We start from the raw sequence: 17,308 nt of genomic DNA on the forward strand, positions 1-17,308 counted from the left end.
CAGTGGAATGTGCAGGAAAAGTGCTATGTGCACCTCTCTTGCCATTTCTCTGCTAGTCAGATGACGTCCTGGATCAACACAGCATTCAGTTTGGAAATGATCTGGTCGTTTCAGCCTGTCGATTGCCGCTCGGAGAGTGGCGCGCCATCCGCCATTGTGCGCCGTCTTTATTCCGGCTGTAATGGTCCTTAATCTGTGTGATCCCCATAAGATCTTCACTGAAAGCCATATGAATTTTCCGAATTGTTTCCACCTGGCTGTCTCTCAGTTTCTGAAAAAATTTTGATTTAGCAAAGCGGCAGTCGCTCCGCCATTTTCCTGACAATGAAAATCCGCCGAGGGGGCTGGACCACTCCTCCCACAAGGCTTGCTCACAGGCGAATGACGCAACCGACAGGCGTGAAAAAACTCACGCATGCGCACAAAGGTTCAAGCTTGGCTAATGCAATCGCACGTGATTCAAATCCTTAAGGTTATTGCAAAAAATAAAAAGGTCTGTTACTTTTCTAACAGACCTCGTATTTAACCTAATGAACGTGTTATGATTAAAGTTGCTATGAAAAACATTAGCTTTTGGGGGTAGATGCACATGATCAGATAGGCACCAATGCCAGTATCAAGTAATAGAATATTTGACTAAGATACCGACTGGAGTAATTGTACTTGTGTTACTTATGGTAACGTGTACAGAAGGTGGAAGAAAGAAGACAGCAGCATGAACATTGCCCTATAATTTCAGCAACGTCTGTCTGTCCCCCTAATCATTGCAGGTCCTTTCGCCAATTTTTACCAATCTTGATATGTGTATGACAGTCGAGCCCTGAAAAGTTTGTTTGAGCAAAGGTCATGGTCAAAATTTGGACTTTCACTCTGATGTCCACTAAGCTTTAACCAAGCAAGGTTAAATTTGCTAGAAGTCAGTCATTGTGGACATGGTCATTGTGATCAAAGGTCAAAATTGAGGTATTTTATTCTGGTCAATCATTGAGATCATGGTAACAGAAGTCAGAGGTCAGTCATTGGGGCCAAGATAGCATCTGCCTGTCCTTTTGTTGCCTAAGTCTTTTTTTTCTGATTTCTGCCAAACTTGGTATGGTCAAGGTTAATCAGTTTGATTTTCATTGATTTTCAACCTGATTTGGTCCATCTGCAGCACATGCTCATGCGGATTCCAGAATTGCCCGGCAAGATCAGCCAGAGGTCAATCATTCGGGTTGAGATCAAGGTCACTGGGGTGAAGTCAGATTGCCGTAGCCCTTACTGTCTTCATAGTGCGTACAATTCCCCAGTGCAAAAGTACAATATATTGCACCCTTTGCTCTGCAAACTATCTAAGAGGGGTCGTGAAAAGTAGTTTGAAGAACACAAACTGTGTTAACAAGAGTGTGGAACTTTATGAAAAAAGATGTTCATTGCTGAGGCTCATTTGAAGGATGTTTTTGAAAGGTTTGAGTCCTGCTGTTACAGCTGATGACAACACAATCAAAACAATCCAGGAAACAGCAGCTGTAGGAGTTAAAAAGTGGTTTTCTGATGTGTGTGTGTGTGTGGGGGGGGGGGGGTAAAGTATGCTTTTTGTTTGTGTATATTTATGACAGAAAGGTAACAACTAAACATGGTGTTCTTCAAAAAGAAACTACATAAAATAAACTGTTTAAAGTCACTGAATGTTCTGGTGTTTTAAATTTATATGTTGAAGTGGTGGCCAAGTGGTTAGTGCACTTGGTTTCAGTGTGAAAGGTTCCTGGTTCAAACCTCATACCTGCCATGTTTCTCCATGTAATGTGGAGTTGTGTCAAAAGGGCATCCGGTGTAAAAACGTGTGCTAATTCCACATGCAGATCCACCTCAGATTTGCTGTGGCAACGCTGAGTGCAAACAAGAGAGCAGCTGAAGGGACTTATTTTGTGTATTGAATTACTTAGTAGTTTTACTTGAGTCTGAATGATATATTAATTGGCTGATAATATTGGCCAATATGAGCCTTTGGTGGACATATCGGTATCTGCGTTATTTTTGCCAATATGGGAACTTTCATTTTACAGAACGAACAATGCAGAAAAACAATTTGACACTTGGAAATAGTGTCATTATGTAGCGAGTCCAGCAGAGGGTGCTCCAACAGCACTGTTTACAATGCTGTCAAGCACGCCTGGGACCCCCATCACCCCACTGGTCATATTAGCTAGAAGAGACAGATGGTGACATTAGCTAGAAGAGACTCAAACAGACTTCAAACAGAGTTCGCATTTTACAGTGACAAGAGAAAAGTGGTCACTATGCTGCCAGCTAGGCAGTAGCAAAATTGACTACAAGTCTTATGCAAATGCTGAGCGATACGACACTGTGACTGCCAATCTAAGGTAAGACAGTATGACGTACTTTGGTTGGCTGTTGATTATATTTGCAGTTATTTATAATGAAGTTCATGTTTAAACTGTAAAACTTCAAGCCTCAATTACATTTATTTGTCATAAAGGTTTGATAATGAAGTGTTAGGAATGACTACCATTTTTATGTACATATCAGCAGATATATCAGTAACATAAATTTTTACTCTCTGATATCATTATTGTATTTTCACCTGAAAAAATGCCTATCAGTCAAGCTCAAATTCATACTCAATGATGTCCAGTACTCAGGTACTCAGCATTCACCCACAGGAAAAGAAGGTTTCAGGTCACCCCTATAAGAACTGTTCAAAGATATTTTAATATGTCCTGTGTCAAGTGAGATACATCACACGGCCAGGGAAATAAGTCACCAGTTAGAATTCACAAAAGGAAAAAAGCTTACATGCTTGTGAAAACAAGTCAAAAGGTATAACTTCACTCTTTATAATGGAGTCAAAATGAATAATTGCAATTTGGAAACAAGCCCAAGTAGCGCAGCAGAAAACTGAAACAATCCTGCAAATGGTGATACAAGCACCAAAGTCAGCACAAATACTCCTTAGACATTACTCTTTTGAAAAAAAAAAAGAAAAAAAAAACGATTCGCCACTTGAATTTTCAATAGACGGTCAGGGAGGTGTCAATTGAAGAATTGCACAGCGGTCAAAATTAAAAATGCTCCAATCAAATTGAAAACTACACTACATTACTTGTTTGATCATAATGATTCCAAAAAGGTATAGTTTGGATGATATATGACTGAATGTTCAGGAGTTATGGTGTAAAAACAGCAAAAATGGTGACAAAGGTCAGTTTCAGTTTATACAGGGATCAAAAGTTAAACTTCCTTCAATTTTGGTAAAAAAGTGATGCAAATTATTGGTTGAGCTAATAGGATTAATAAATGTAATAGTGTTTTGACTGTGTTGAATGCTTGGTCTCCAAAGTAAAGGTCGAACAAGGTCAGCGTCCATTGGATTCAATGACATGTGACATATGTCACCCCATAACATGATAATTAAGCTTGATACATGGTCCAAACTATTCCTTTTTAAAATGCTGTTAAGTCAACTAATAATTTGCATAATTTTTTTTTTTACCAAAATTGGAGCAACTTTAACTTTTGACCCCTGTACAAACTGAAAATATGCGCAAATGTAGAGCTGCGTATTGTGACATTGTGTTTTGTTTAGCTGCTGCACTAAAGAAGCTTCAATAGACAACTCAAATACTGCAACAAGTTTGCAGGGTGGTGAAATAAACATATAAAATAAGCAGTCCTGGCAAGATTGTCACTAGCATGACAGGATAACAATACTCACATTACACACATGCAGTTGACCAATTGTGGCTTATTTCATAATGGACTGATGTTGCATGACTGGAAAATCCATTTTTGCTACTGAAAAAAAAAAAAATATATATATTGGAACTTGTTGACAAGATCAACAGCATCATGAAACTTTCATGTAAATTTCTGGAGTAAATCTGAGGCGGAGTAATGTATGTTTAAAAATATTTAACATTCCAAATTATGAGGCTTTGGACTTTGGTAGCAGTATGCAGTGATGATGGACGAATCCCCCTCTACTTATTACAGCAGCTGTGGCCTCTGCCAAACACCATGTGGCTATCTCATCAATCAACAAAGCTGTTCAAGCTTAGCCTATCTACACCCATGGAGCATTAATTGTAAGAGCCTTTTAAGGGCCACACTTGCACTTTGGGACACTTACCACAGGCTGTGGGAGAGCCGTGGGGACAATGTGTGTGTCAGTCAAAGCACGCTGCACAGAGTTTGATGACCAGTTTGTCTGTAGGGGACAATCTCCTTTCAGCTGTATAAGGAAGAGGATAGAAACAAAACCCAAAGCAGCTTCACAGATCTGCTGCAGCTGGTCACAAGAGACATGATTCCATCGAACTAAGGTTATTCCCGTTCAAAACTCTAATGACAACAATCACAAAACATCTACTGGTCAGACAGCGTAGGTTAAACCACAAATACGACAACAATACTATCATTTTAAGGGAAATATCTGCCAACAATTTTAACATTTTTATTCAAGTTCAGAAGAGGTCAGTGAAAGAATGCTTTTATCTTGATGTGATCTTCCACTTGCTGCTTGAACTGCAGTGGACACTAGAGAGCAGCACCAGACACATATTCACTTGTACAGTATCATATTCACTTATGAAGACTTCCACTCTTTCATTCCACTTACTTGAAATGAACTGGCTTTTAAATTATTTGAAACTTATGTCAGTGCAGGCAGGTTTTACACAAGACGCATTGCAGCAAAACCATCAACTGGCAACTGAGATTTATATTTGTGAACGTGATTGTATACGCTAAAAATGCTGAGTAAATGTGCATGACTTCTAATCATTGCTTGAGCATTTTCAGCACACAGAGTCTTGAGTTTCAGTGGAGAAGCGGATAATCTTCTCCACTGGACAAAGACTTCGAGCACAGTCTACGGCTCTCCCAAGTACCTTTTGTTGCTTTATGTTGACAGAGTAGATGAATATTTAACAGGAGGTGGGAAAGTGGTAGGCATCAGATCGCAGACAAGAAAAACACTCTTCCCATCATGTGATCTACCCGTCAATAGTGTGACGACTGATTAGACTATTTTGCCTTTGATTTGGCGGTTAATTGTTTTCTGATGCAATCTGACCCACATGGGAGGGTTGGACTCTAAACAGAAAAAAGGCCATGGGATAAGCTGCCTGTTTACGGGTCAGATGGGGTCGAGTGGCAACTTGGGAGGCTCGTAAGACGGTCAGCGTGAAAATGTGTGCAGCCAGCACCAAGGACAGCGAGCAGAGGCTGATCCGCGTGATCAGAGCGATGCGGTCAGAAATCAGAAAGCTGGAGCTGGAGAACATGGGCTTGAAGAGAACAGCTGGAGCTAATCTACGAAAGAATGCAACTGTTCCTGTTTTGATAACAGAATCAAGAGGTAGGATTCAAGGTTATTCACCCTGTAATAATCATCTAATTTCACCTTCAACAGCGCTAAATTGCATTATTAGCATGCTGATTTAGCACAAGGTTTATACCAGATGCCCTTCCTAATAATACAGTATAATAATGAACCAATGGACAATTAATGCATGCAGGAAATAAAGGAAAATAAATCAATTATGATAATAAGATAATAATTAGGGAATAACCCTGTTGTGTCTGATGATTTGTGGACATACATGCTGGTTCTACGGTCGCAAATTGAGCTTTTCAAACAGATATTTGCAACCGTAATCCAGCAGGAACATCCGCAAATTATCAGACACAAGGTGGTTATTCCCATTCTAATCCGATTCTATCTCTTGCACGGTTTATATTTCTGAAGGTAATTCAGTCGGCGAGGCTTACCGTGATGCAGCGTCACTCCAACAGTGGTCAGGGTGCGGAGTAATCCATCAAATGTGAAAATACATCAAATGTGAAAGTAATTCTGTTTCAGAATCCACATCAATACTTTCGTATGGTACCTTAAATTGACCCATTTCGGTGACAGTGGCGGTACATGACTTTCTCTCGCTCTCGGCTAATAGCGCCATTATGACAGTGCGCGCTGGTGTTCTGTCAAATTGTGTGTCTCATTGCATAAATCGACAGTTCCGCTTCCTGACAATATTGTGCATGCGCAGTTGCGCGGAGGGCTGGCCTGTCGACAGGAATGACATCTCGTCAGAACACCAGTCAGGGCACGGAGTAATACATCTAAACAGTCGAATATTTTGCCGCCGTTACCCCGATATTATACAGTCTGAAATCTCACATGATTAACCAATCAGATTTGTGGAAAAAATGTAATTGGATTAGAATTTAGGTTACATTGCGAGAAAAATTTCTAAATATGGTTCCAGCTAATTTGCATTTTATATAATTGCGACTTCTGGATGTTTGCTGGAACAGAGGTGCTATCGTGGGCATATTAGAAAATTGCAAGTAACATGAGGTCACTGGCATTTGTCTGTAGTTTATCAGTAAGATATCTCAGCAGGTTATGAACAGATGCATGTTTTGTGGATGACGTGTTGATTAGATTTTGAGGAGGATCTCAATATGGATTCAACGCTCATTGTTTTTGAAATTTGTTGGGTCTCAGAGCCATCTGGTCTGAAGCAGACTATACGCGTGAGGGTACTTTAAAAAAGTTCTCAGTCTCACCCAGAAATAATCACAGGAGGAAGAATATTCTTGCATTATTTTTCAACATAGTCTCCCTTAACATCAATGCACTTGGTCTACCAATATTCAAGCTTCATGATTCCTTCCTGTAAAAAGGTCACATCATGAAGCCCCTTGAAGCCTTTGTTTCTGAGTGAGGCCGAGATGTTTCTGAAGTACCCTCATACAACCTCTTCAGATGAGAAACTATAATTATGTTCTTCATGAGAGAAGCCTTACCTTGATGTGTTGTTTCTGGAATAATTCAGAAAGCATCATCATGACGGTGAGAAGATATTCAGTCTTCCAGCCTGTCATCAATCACCGAAAGCTTCAGGTGGACAATGAGAAGATTCTGCAGAGGACCCAAGGACAGCAAAGATGGAAATGAACAGACGATTCTTCCTGCAAATGTGCTATTTGTGTTCTTTAAACACCATATGAATGAACTACAGGCTAACAAAGTGATACCTACTTTAGTAGCTGGAACAGTCTGGAATAATTTGCTGTGTCATTCACCCAATAAAGTTTTCATCTTTTGTGCTTTCCTTTCAAAACGTTTTAGGCTACTGCTAGCAGCTTTCTTTCGAATTTGAAATAGATAATGAATATAATAATAATAATAATAATAATAATAATAATAATAATAATAATAATAATAATAATAATAATAATAATAACAATATAAATATGTATAATAATTATTACGTTTTGCAGGTACAATGGTTATGATCATCTCGCGAGAGTTCCGCGCTGCGCACCAACCACCGTCCCACCACCATGACAAACAAAAACTCAAAACAAAACATCGTGTGAGACTTAAAACATAAAATTGCCTATTTCCTGAGAAACTGCGATCCTCTATCACAATATCGCTGCTCGTGATGAAGCACAAAACCTTGTGAGTAGATTTTAATCAGTTTGATAAGTCAAATGTTGTTCGTGGCTGACATCTGCTGGCCACGTATGTAAATTGCAGCAAAATCGTTCACATCATGTTCAAACAGTGATTGAATTCATTTAATTCATTATAATCTCGTAGAGCAGCGAGCAGCCTCACAGAAGAACAGATGACCAACTACAAGTCTACAGACACTGCTTTGCTCAAGGGCAGTGGGGTCAGAGCAGAAGGAAATGGATGTTCAAGAAAGATTTTCAAACACATCGATGGGAAGGGTAAAGAACGTGTTTATTTAAACATGATATCTAAAAAAGTGATTGATGGATTGGTGCTGGTGGAGGTGTCTGCTCTCGCCAAGGTCCTTCATCCAGTTAACACTGGTAGCAAATCGCTACAGTTTGTGATGTCACAGCAGACATCCAATAAAGAGCAGAATGACAGTGAAGAATCAGAGTGTCTGGGTTTGCAGATTGATCTGGATCAAGATGAGCTTTCAATGACTCCCTGGATTTGACCTCAGAATTGTATCTGTAATGGCAAAAGTGTTGAACTTTAGATATTTATCTCAGCAGTGACATCCATGTCTCTTGGTTCTCTGCTTCTGAGATCAGGAGGTCCCTGGGAAGATCTTATGGAGTCTTGAGGTTTTTAAACAGAGGTGTTTGGTGATGCTGATGCAGAAGAATGAAGATCAAAGTGTTTAGGTTTCTGGTGTTTCCTGTCTTTCTGTATTATTGGGAGACTTGGATGCCAGTGACTTAGTGACTGGATGTCATTGGTACCAGGTCTCTTCGGTGGATCATTGGATAGCACAGGAATGACTTTGTGTCAAACGTGTGGCTCAGATAAGAAATATCACTAGCATTGTGAGGCAGCATCAGCTACACTGATAAAAGAACCAAATTAATAATTTGTTTCAATTGGTAACACTAAATACGTTCTTTGAAATTAAGTTAGTAACTGACTTTCAAAGAACTTAATTAATTCAGGTGTTACCGATTGAAACAATTGAATTAAGTTGGTTCAACTATTGTCTTTTTTCAGTGTACAAAGTTGTTGGCCATGTGGCCTGTTTCACTGTGCATAAGCACGCTGGAGAAGGCAGAGAGGACACCCATGTTTCAACCGGATGCAGCAAATAGATGGCTACCTTTGAGAGGTAAGGATGTGTTGTAGTGGTGGGCACACTTCCGATAATCCGATAACAGATAATTATCGAAGATAATGTTTTCATTATTGGATTATCTTTTTAGATAATTTTAAAAACCATTATCAGACTAATTATACATTCCACGCATCTTAAATGTAGCAGACACGGATTATCTGGAATTTGTTTTGGCACGTTTTCAAGGCCTCTACTGCCATCTACTGGCCAGTAGTGTTCATGGCAGTATTCACCCTAAGTACTAAGTGTCTGGGCACCAGTAGATGCCAGTGTTGTATTTATTTTGACCACGGTTATATCAGATGGTTGTCAAATCAAGTTTTTGCAGATGGCTTTATTTTTCCAGTTAAGTTTAAAAACAAAACAACAACAAAAAACATTACAAGACAGCTCTGCGGTGTTTGCACATGCACAGTCCGAGCGATTGGATGCTTGTAACTCTTCAGCAGCAGGATTTTCATCTGAAAAAGGGCCAAACTCGCACAGTGTAAAGCCAACATTTATGTGTCAAGACAATATTGAGTGCACATTTTACAATCAATCAATCAATCAATCAATTTTTTTTTTATATAGCGCCAAATCACAACAAACAGTTGCCCCAAGGCGCTTTATATTGTAAGGCAAGGCCAAACAATAATTATGTAAAACCCCAACGGTCAAAACGACCCCCTGTGAGCAAGCACTTGGCTACAGTGGGAAGGAAAAACTCCCTTTTAACAGGAAGAAACCTCCAGCAGAACCAGGCTCAGGGAGGGTCAGTCTTCTGCTGGGACTGGTTGGGGCTGAGGGAGAGAACCAGGAAAAAGACATGCTGTGGAGGGGAGCAGAGATCGATCACTAATGATTAAATGCAGAGTGGTGCATACAGAGCAAAAAGAGAAAGAAACAGTGCATCATGGGAACCCCCCAGCAGTCTATGTCTATAGCAGCATAACTAAGGGATGGTTCAGGGTCACCTGATCCAGCCCTAACTATAAGCTTTAGCAAAAAGGAAAGTTTTAAGCCTAATCTTAAAAGTAGAGAGGGTGTCTGTCTCCCTGATCTGAATTGGGAGCTGGTTCCACAGGAGAGGAGCCTGAAAGCTGAAGGCTCTGCCTCCCATTCTACTCTTACAAACCCTAGGAACTACAAGTAAGCCTGCAGTCTGAGAGCGAAGCGCTCTATTGGGGTGATATGGTACTACGAGGTCCCTAAGATAAGATGGGACCTGATTATTCAAAACCTTATAAGTAAGAAGAAGAATTTTAAATTCTATGCTAGAATTAACAGGAAGCCAATGAAGAGAGGCCAATATGGGTGAGATATGCTCTCTCCTTCTAGTCCCCGTTAGTACTCTAGCTGCATCATTTTGAATTAACTGAAGGCTTTTCAGGGAACTTTTAGGACAACCTGATAATAATGAATTACAATAGTCCAGCCTAGAGGAAATAAATGCATGAATTAGTTTTTCAGCATCATTCTGAGACAAGACCTTTCTAATTTTAGAGATATTGCGTAAATGCAAAAAAGCAGTCCTACATATTTGTTTAATATGCGCTTTGAATGACATATCCTGATCAAAAATTACTCCAAGATTTCTCACAGTATTACTAGAGGTCAGGGTAATGCCATCCAGAGTAAGGATCTGGTTAGACACCATGTTTCTAAGATTTGTGGGGCCAAGTACAATAACTTCAGTTTTATCTGAGTTTAAAAGCAGGAAATTAGAGGTCATCCATGTCTTTATGTCTGTAAGACAATCCTGCAGTTTAGCTAATTGGTGTGTGTCCTCTGGCTTCATGGATAGATAAAGCTGGGTATCATCTGCGTAACAATGAAAATTTAAGCAATACCATCTAATAATACTGCCTAAGGGAAGCATGTATAAAGTGATTAAAGTTGGTCCTAGCACAGAACCTTGTGGAACTCCATAATTAACTTTAGTCTGTGAAGAAGATTCCCCATTTACATGAACAAATTGTAATCTATTAGACAAATATGATTCAAACCACCGCAGCGCAGTGCCTTTAATACCTATGGCATGCTCTAATCTCTGTAATAAAATTTTATGGTCAACAGTATCAAAAGCAGCACTGAGGTCTAACAGAACAAGCACAGAGATGAGTCCACTGTCCGAGGCCATAAGAAGATCATTTGTAACCTTCACTAATGCTGTTTCTGTACTATGATGAATTCTAAAACCTGACTGAAACTCTTCAAATAGACCATTCCTCTGCAGATGATCAGTTAGCTGTTTTACAACTACCCTTTCAAGAATTTTTGAGAGAAAAGGAAGGTTGGAGATTGGCCTATAATTAGCTAAGATAGCTGGGTCAAGTGATGGCTTTTTAAGTAATGGTTTAATTACTGCCACCTTAAAAGCCTGTGGTACATAGCCAACTAACAAAGATAGATTGATCATATTTAAGATCGAAGCATTAAATAATGGTAGGGCTTCCTTGAGCAGCCTGGTAGGAATGGGGTCTAATAAACGTTGATGGTTTGGATGAAGTAACTAATGAAAATAACTCAGACAGAACAATCGGAGAGAAAGAGTCTAACCAAATACCGGCATCACTGAAAGCAGCCAAAGATAACGATATGTCTTTGGGATGGTTATGAGTAATTTTTTTCTCTAATAGTTAAAATTTTGTTAGTCATGAAGTCATTACTAGTTAAAGTTAATGGAATACTCAGCTCAGTAGAGCTCTGACTCTTTGTCAGCCTGGCTACAGTGCTGAAAAGAAACCTGGGGTTGTTCTTATTTTCTTCAATTAGTGATGAGTAGAAAGATGTCCTAGCTTTACGGAGGGCTTTTTTATAGAGCAACAGACTCTTTTTCCAGGCTAAGTGAAGATCTTCTAAATTAGTGAGACGCCATTTCCTCTCCAACTTACGGGTTATCTGCTTTAAGCTGCGAGTTTGTGAGTTATACCACGGAGTCAGGCACTTCTGATTTAAAGCTCTCTTTTTCAGAGGAGCTACAGCATCCAAAGTTGTCTTCAATGAGGATGTAAAACTATTGACGAGATACTCTATCTCACTTACAGAGTTTAGGTAGCTACTCTGCACTGTGTTGGTATATGGCATTAGAGAACATAAAGAAGGAATCATATCCTTAAACCTAGTTACAGCGCTTTCTGAAAGACTTCTAGTGTAATGAAACTTATTCCCCACTGCTGGGTAGTCCATCAGAGTAAATGTAAATGTTATTAAGAAATGATCAGACAGAAGGGAGTTTTCAGGGAATACTGTTAAGTCTTCTATTTCCATACCATAAGTCAGAACAAGATCTAAGATATGATTAAAGTGGTGGGTGGACTCATTTACATTTTGAGCAAAGCCAGTAGAGTCTAATAATAGATTAAATGCAGTGTTGAGGCTGTCATTCTCAGCATCTGTGTGGATGTTAAAATCCCCCACTATAATTATCTTATCTGAGCTAAGCACTAAGTCAGACAAAAGGTCTGAAAATTCACAGAGAAACTCACAGTAACGTGAGTAACTTCTAATTTGGATGGACAAGACTAAGAGTCAAGCTTTCAAATGAATTAAAGCTCTGTCTGGGTTTTTGATTAATTAATAAGCTGGAATGGAAGATTGCTGCTAATCCTCCGCCCCGGCCCGTGCTACGAGCATTCTGACAGTTAGTGTGACTCGGGGGTGTTGACTCATTTAAACTAACATATTCATCCTGCTGTAACCAGGTTTCTGTAAGGCAGAATAAATCAATATGTTGATCAATTATTATATCATTTACCAACAGGGACTTAGAAGAGAGAGACCTAATGTTTAATAGACCACATTTAACTGTTTTAGTCTGTGGTGCAGTTGAAGGTGCTATATTATTTTTTCTTTTTGAATTTTTATGCTTAAATAGATTTTTGCTGGTTATTGGTGGTCTGGGAGCAGACACCGTCGCTACGGGGATGGGGTAATGAGGGGATGGCAGGGGGAGAGAAGCTGCAGAGAGGTGTGTAAGACTACAACTCTGCTTCCTGGTCCCAACCCTGGATAGTCACGGTTTGGAGGATTTAAGAAAATTGGCCAGATTTCTAGAAATGGGAGCTGCTCCATCCAAAGTGGGATGGATGCCGTCTCTCCTAACAAGACCAGGTTTTCCCCAGAAGCTTTGCCAATTATCTATGAAGCCCACCTCATTTTTTGGACACCACTCAGACAGCCAGCAATTTAAGGAGAACATGCGGCTAAACATGTCACTCCTGGTCCGATTGGGGAGGGGCCCAGAGAAAACTACAGAGTCCGACATTGTTTTTGCAAAGTTACACACCGATTTAATGTTAATTTTAGTGACCTCCGATTGGCGTAACCGGGTGTCATTACTGCCGACGTGAATTACAATCTTATCAAATTTACGCTTAGCCTTAGCCAGCAGTTTCAAATTTCCTTCAATGTCGCCTGCTCTGGCCCCCGGAAGACAATTGACTATGGTTGCTGGTGTCGCTAACTTCACATTTCTCAAAACAGAGTCGCCAATAACCAGAGTTTGATCCTCGGCGGGTGTGTCGTCGAGTGGGGAAAAACGTTTAGAAATGTGAATGGGTTGGCGGTGTACACGGGGCTTCTGTTTAGAACTACGCTTCCTCCTCAGAGTCACCCAGTCAGCCTGCTTTCCCGGCTGCTCGGGATCTGCCAGAGGGGAACTAACGGCGGCTAAGCTACCTTGGTCCGCACCGACTACAGGGGCCTGTTATGTGTCGGACGCAGCCCGGAGAACCGACCAGCGTTTGAAGGACCCAGTATGAAATAAGCAGAGCACGGTACAAAGGATAACTAAATTTAATGACATAACAGTGATGTGAAAAAATACAAACAAATAAGTGCGCGGTCTGGCGTGGTGGATTTGCGGTGCGCTCCTAGCAGCACAAAATGGTCCGGAGCCAGAACCAGTTCGGACCCAAGGACCCCGCCGACACCCCCCAGGTGGCCGCGACAAACCGAGTCTGTGAAAGAAGAAATCATTATGTGAGTCCACACTCCACACACAGAGAGACCGCTCAAAGGTGCACAAACAGCAAACACTTCCTGGCTTAATTACTAATCAGCTTCCCACCCTGCAGGCATGGAACACCCTGTTCACAAAACTCCACTGCAGTGGAAGCTGATTAAACGACTACATACAGCTCAATATAATAAGGTGTGAGGGACACCACATTTACTGACTGTATAAATGTTAGTCACAAAATCTAACGTACCTCAGGAAGTGTGCTGACGAGCGTGAGACCTCACCCCCTCCTCTTTCACAGACCATGCATCAAACCTGGACATTCTCTGCATCCACTGATGATGAGATGGCTCTCGAGACGACGATCTCACCCGTCTGGTCACAAGGTCGAGTCTCTGGCAAATATACACTGTGTACTCCAGACTTAAATGCCACCATGTTCCAATCCGTGTAGATGCACCACAGCTGTGAGTCCTGACGAGCCGCACCTGATCAGCCTCAGGTGATCAGGGTGAGGTCCTGGTAACTCAGCCACACAGCCACTCAGTCCCAAATGCGCACCACCTGGAAGGAAAACCAAAAGACAGAAACAGAAGACAAACAGAATTGACATTAAAGTAAGTCCCTTCGGCTGCTCCCTTGTTTTGCACTCGGGATCGCCACAGCAAATCCAAGGTGGATCTGCATGTTGAATTGGCACAGGTTTTACACCGGATGCCCTTCCTGACGTAACTCCACATTACATGGAGAAATGTGGCAGGGGTGGGATTTGAACCCGGAACCTTCTGCACTGAGATTAATGGAGTTATTCTATCAGTATTCAAACAAAACCATAAGTCAGAATGCCTTTATTTTTCAAGAACTCCGCCTGACCGGAGCATTGTGATTGGTAGAGAGCTGGTTTTGTGGCTGCTCTCAGTGTGCTTCTGTGTTGTAGCCATGTAGCCTCCAGCAGGGGCAGCATGTTCAAACATAGAAGTACAGGCTCATTGTTTGGGTCTTTTGTCACTTTTGATGCTTCCAAAAGCGATTGTGGTGTTAAAACTCAAATTCAGCTTGTTAGTAGTTACAAATGTACCAGAGACAATACTGGAAGTTATTGGTTATCTGTAACTTCCGATACATTTTTGGGTGGTTTATCGGTTTATCTTTATCAAAGATAACTTTGATAATCAGTTATCTGTTATCGAAGTTAATTTTTTGGTTATCTGTGCCCACCATTGACGTGTTGCCATCCAGGACCTAGGAGGGTCCTATGTTGCGTTGGGTGCAGTGATGCGGGACACTAGTGCATGCTCCCAGAATTGACTTAGAATATATCAATTTTACTTTAGTATATGACAGGAAGCTTTCTAGGATTGATAAAGTACAACTGCCAAGTTCAGTTTGAGCAGTAACAACAGCAACAAAGATCCCAATCACTGAAAAACACCTGAAAAATAAGACATCCTGGGATACACACAGTGAAAGTCTACTGGTTCATTCATTAAACAGCTAACTTACTGAAACAGTGTTTATGCACAAATATATGTGACACACTTCGCAGCTTCCCGCTATGGATGTAAACTCACAACCACCAGGAAGGGAGGCAGGCACTCTAACCATGAGGCTAAAACCCACAGTGAGGTTTACTAACTTCTTCTATGCAGCACTGGCTGTTGGCCTCTGTTACATACACATAGTATGACTGCACCTTATAGTCAAAATGGTCAATGGAATGCATTTCCGTAGCACTTTTTTATGCTCAAACCACTTTAGAGTGAGGCCTCACATTCACCCATTCACAGATGGACATGTGCACAGGCACACACACACACACACACACACACACACACACACACACACACACACACACACACACACACACACACACACACACACACACACACACACTAATGTTGTTCTGCCTTGCAAGGTGTTCAACTGCACATCTGGAGCAATTTAGGGATTAAGGAATGTAGCCAAGGGACCTTGGTGATTTTCCTGCCTGATGTGGAATCAAACAGGGATCCTCTGATCACAAGCCCACCTCTACACTCAAAAACTGACTCTTTGAATTGGATTTCCATCTACTAAACAGATGTAGTCTAAACTAAATTAAATTTAATTATTTTGCATGGATTGCTTTTTTTAAAGTTGGGGCTACATATATTTATTAGATGGAAATCGTACACATAATTCAATTGAGTTCATCCAATGAGTCATTTATAACCTCTCCAGCAGTGGACATATGCTGAGCATACTTCCCAATGTTGTAGCAAAAAAAACAAACAAACAAACAAAAAACAACAAAATGTCAGTATACAAGATAAATCATAAATCAAAAATAAAGTAAGTATAGCATTTACACTAAGTAATTTCAAAATATATTTTTGCAAACAAATGATGATTTATCCATGTACACAGGTGAGATGTACTCCTGACAGTACAGTGAGTTACAGACATTTAATCTTTGAGGACGTTCATTGATAACTTGCCTTATAGTATTATTGACAGAGCTCTGGACATTATGTGACTCAAACCTGGTCACAGCCTTCCCCTTAAAAATACCTGTGAGAATGAATAAAGCGCACATCGATTTCAAGATGATAAATTCACCAAGTTCACTAAGAACTTTAATTCCAAAGGTACTGAAAGTTGAATCGGAAAATCCAATAGATTAAATAGTGTGGACACTTAAATCTCTCACAGAGCTTGTCTTGCCTGCAACCTGAGATAATGGAGTTCCTGGTATAGGACTTAGACTAGACAAACTGTTCCCTTTCTGTTGATGTACTACTAAGTCTTTTTGGAGGATGATAAAATGGTACAAAATGGAAAAAGTTGGATTTCTGAGGAATATTATGCTCTGAAGTCTGGTAAAACTTTCTATTATTACTGAATGGTCTTAGAGGCTATATGATGACTTAACAGTCAGTTTGTGTTGCTATAAAGATGTATACATACATAGTACATACACACGACTGCTGTCTGATTCACATAGGAAAAATAAATACAGTATATTACGTAAATAAAAATAAATAAAAAAATATAAATACAAATACAAAACAATATTTACCAATGTAAAAGTCAGCCTTCACGTTTGGCATAAACTTTGTAGTTCTTGTTCTTTGTAGTTCTCATAGTCCTTTCTCTTTTCAAAGGTGAAAGTGAACATTTCAGCTGGAGAATCATCTTCAAAATCACCTTCCCAGCTGCAAAGATTCTTCAGCTTTGCTCTTTGGTCCTTTTTGGCCATGAAAAGGACATCAGGCACTTTAACCTCATCTTTAAAACTTTGTTTTGCAGCACCAGTCAGCAGCAGCCATACCGCCTCTCAAAATAATGTTGCTCTGCAATAAACAAGACAACAAGGTCACAGTGTTGTGTTGTATATTGGTGACTGATCCAAGTAATTAGATTAAATTAGCTTGAATAGAACTTTATTAATCCCTTGGGAAGACTCCCTCTGAGAAATTGAGGTGATTGAAAACTTGAAGTTAATACTAAATCATTAACTAATTGATTATATAACTAAGGGAATCTTTATCATATGTGCTATTCAGCACCTTAAAGTGAATTTTATAATTCACTGAGAGTATTTCAACATAGATGCTGGTATATAACCTATTTTACTTAAATTGGAAATGTAAATTAATACTTGAAACAAACCACAGATTTATCAAGTCTTCATCAAGTAGGCTACCATTACTCACAGTACTGACATGATGCAATATTAGCTTAT

Source organism: Thalassophryne amazonica, chromosome 12 (genome assembly GCF_902500255.1).
Source record: "Thalassophryne amazonica chromosome 12, fThaAma1.1, whole genome shotgun sequence".
Classification (NCBI taxonomy): Eukaryota; Metazoa; Chordata; class Actinopteri; order Batrachoidiformes; family Batrachoididae; genus Thalassophryne; species Thalassophryne amazonica.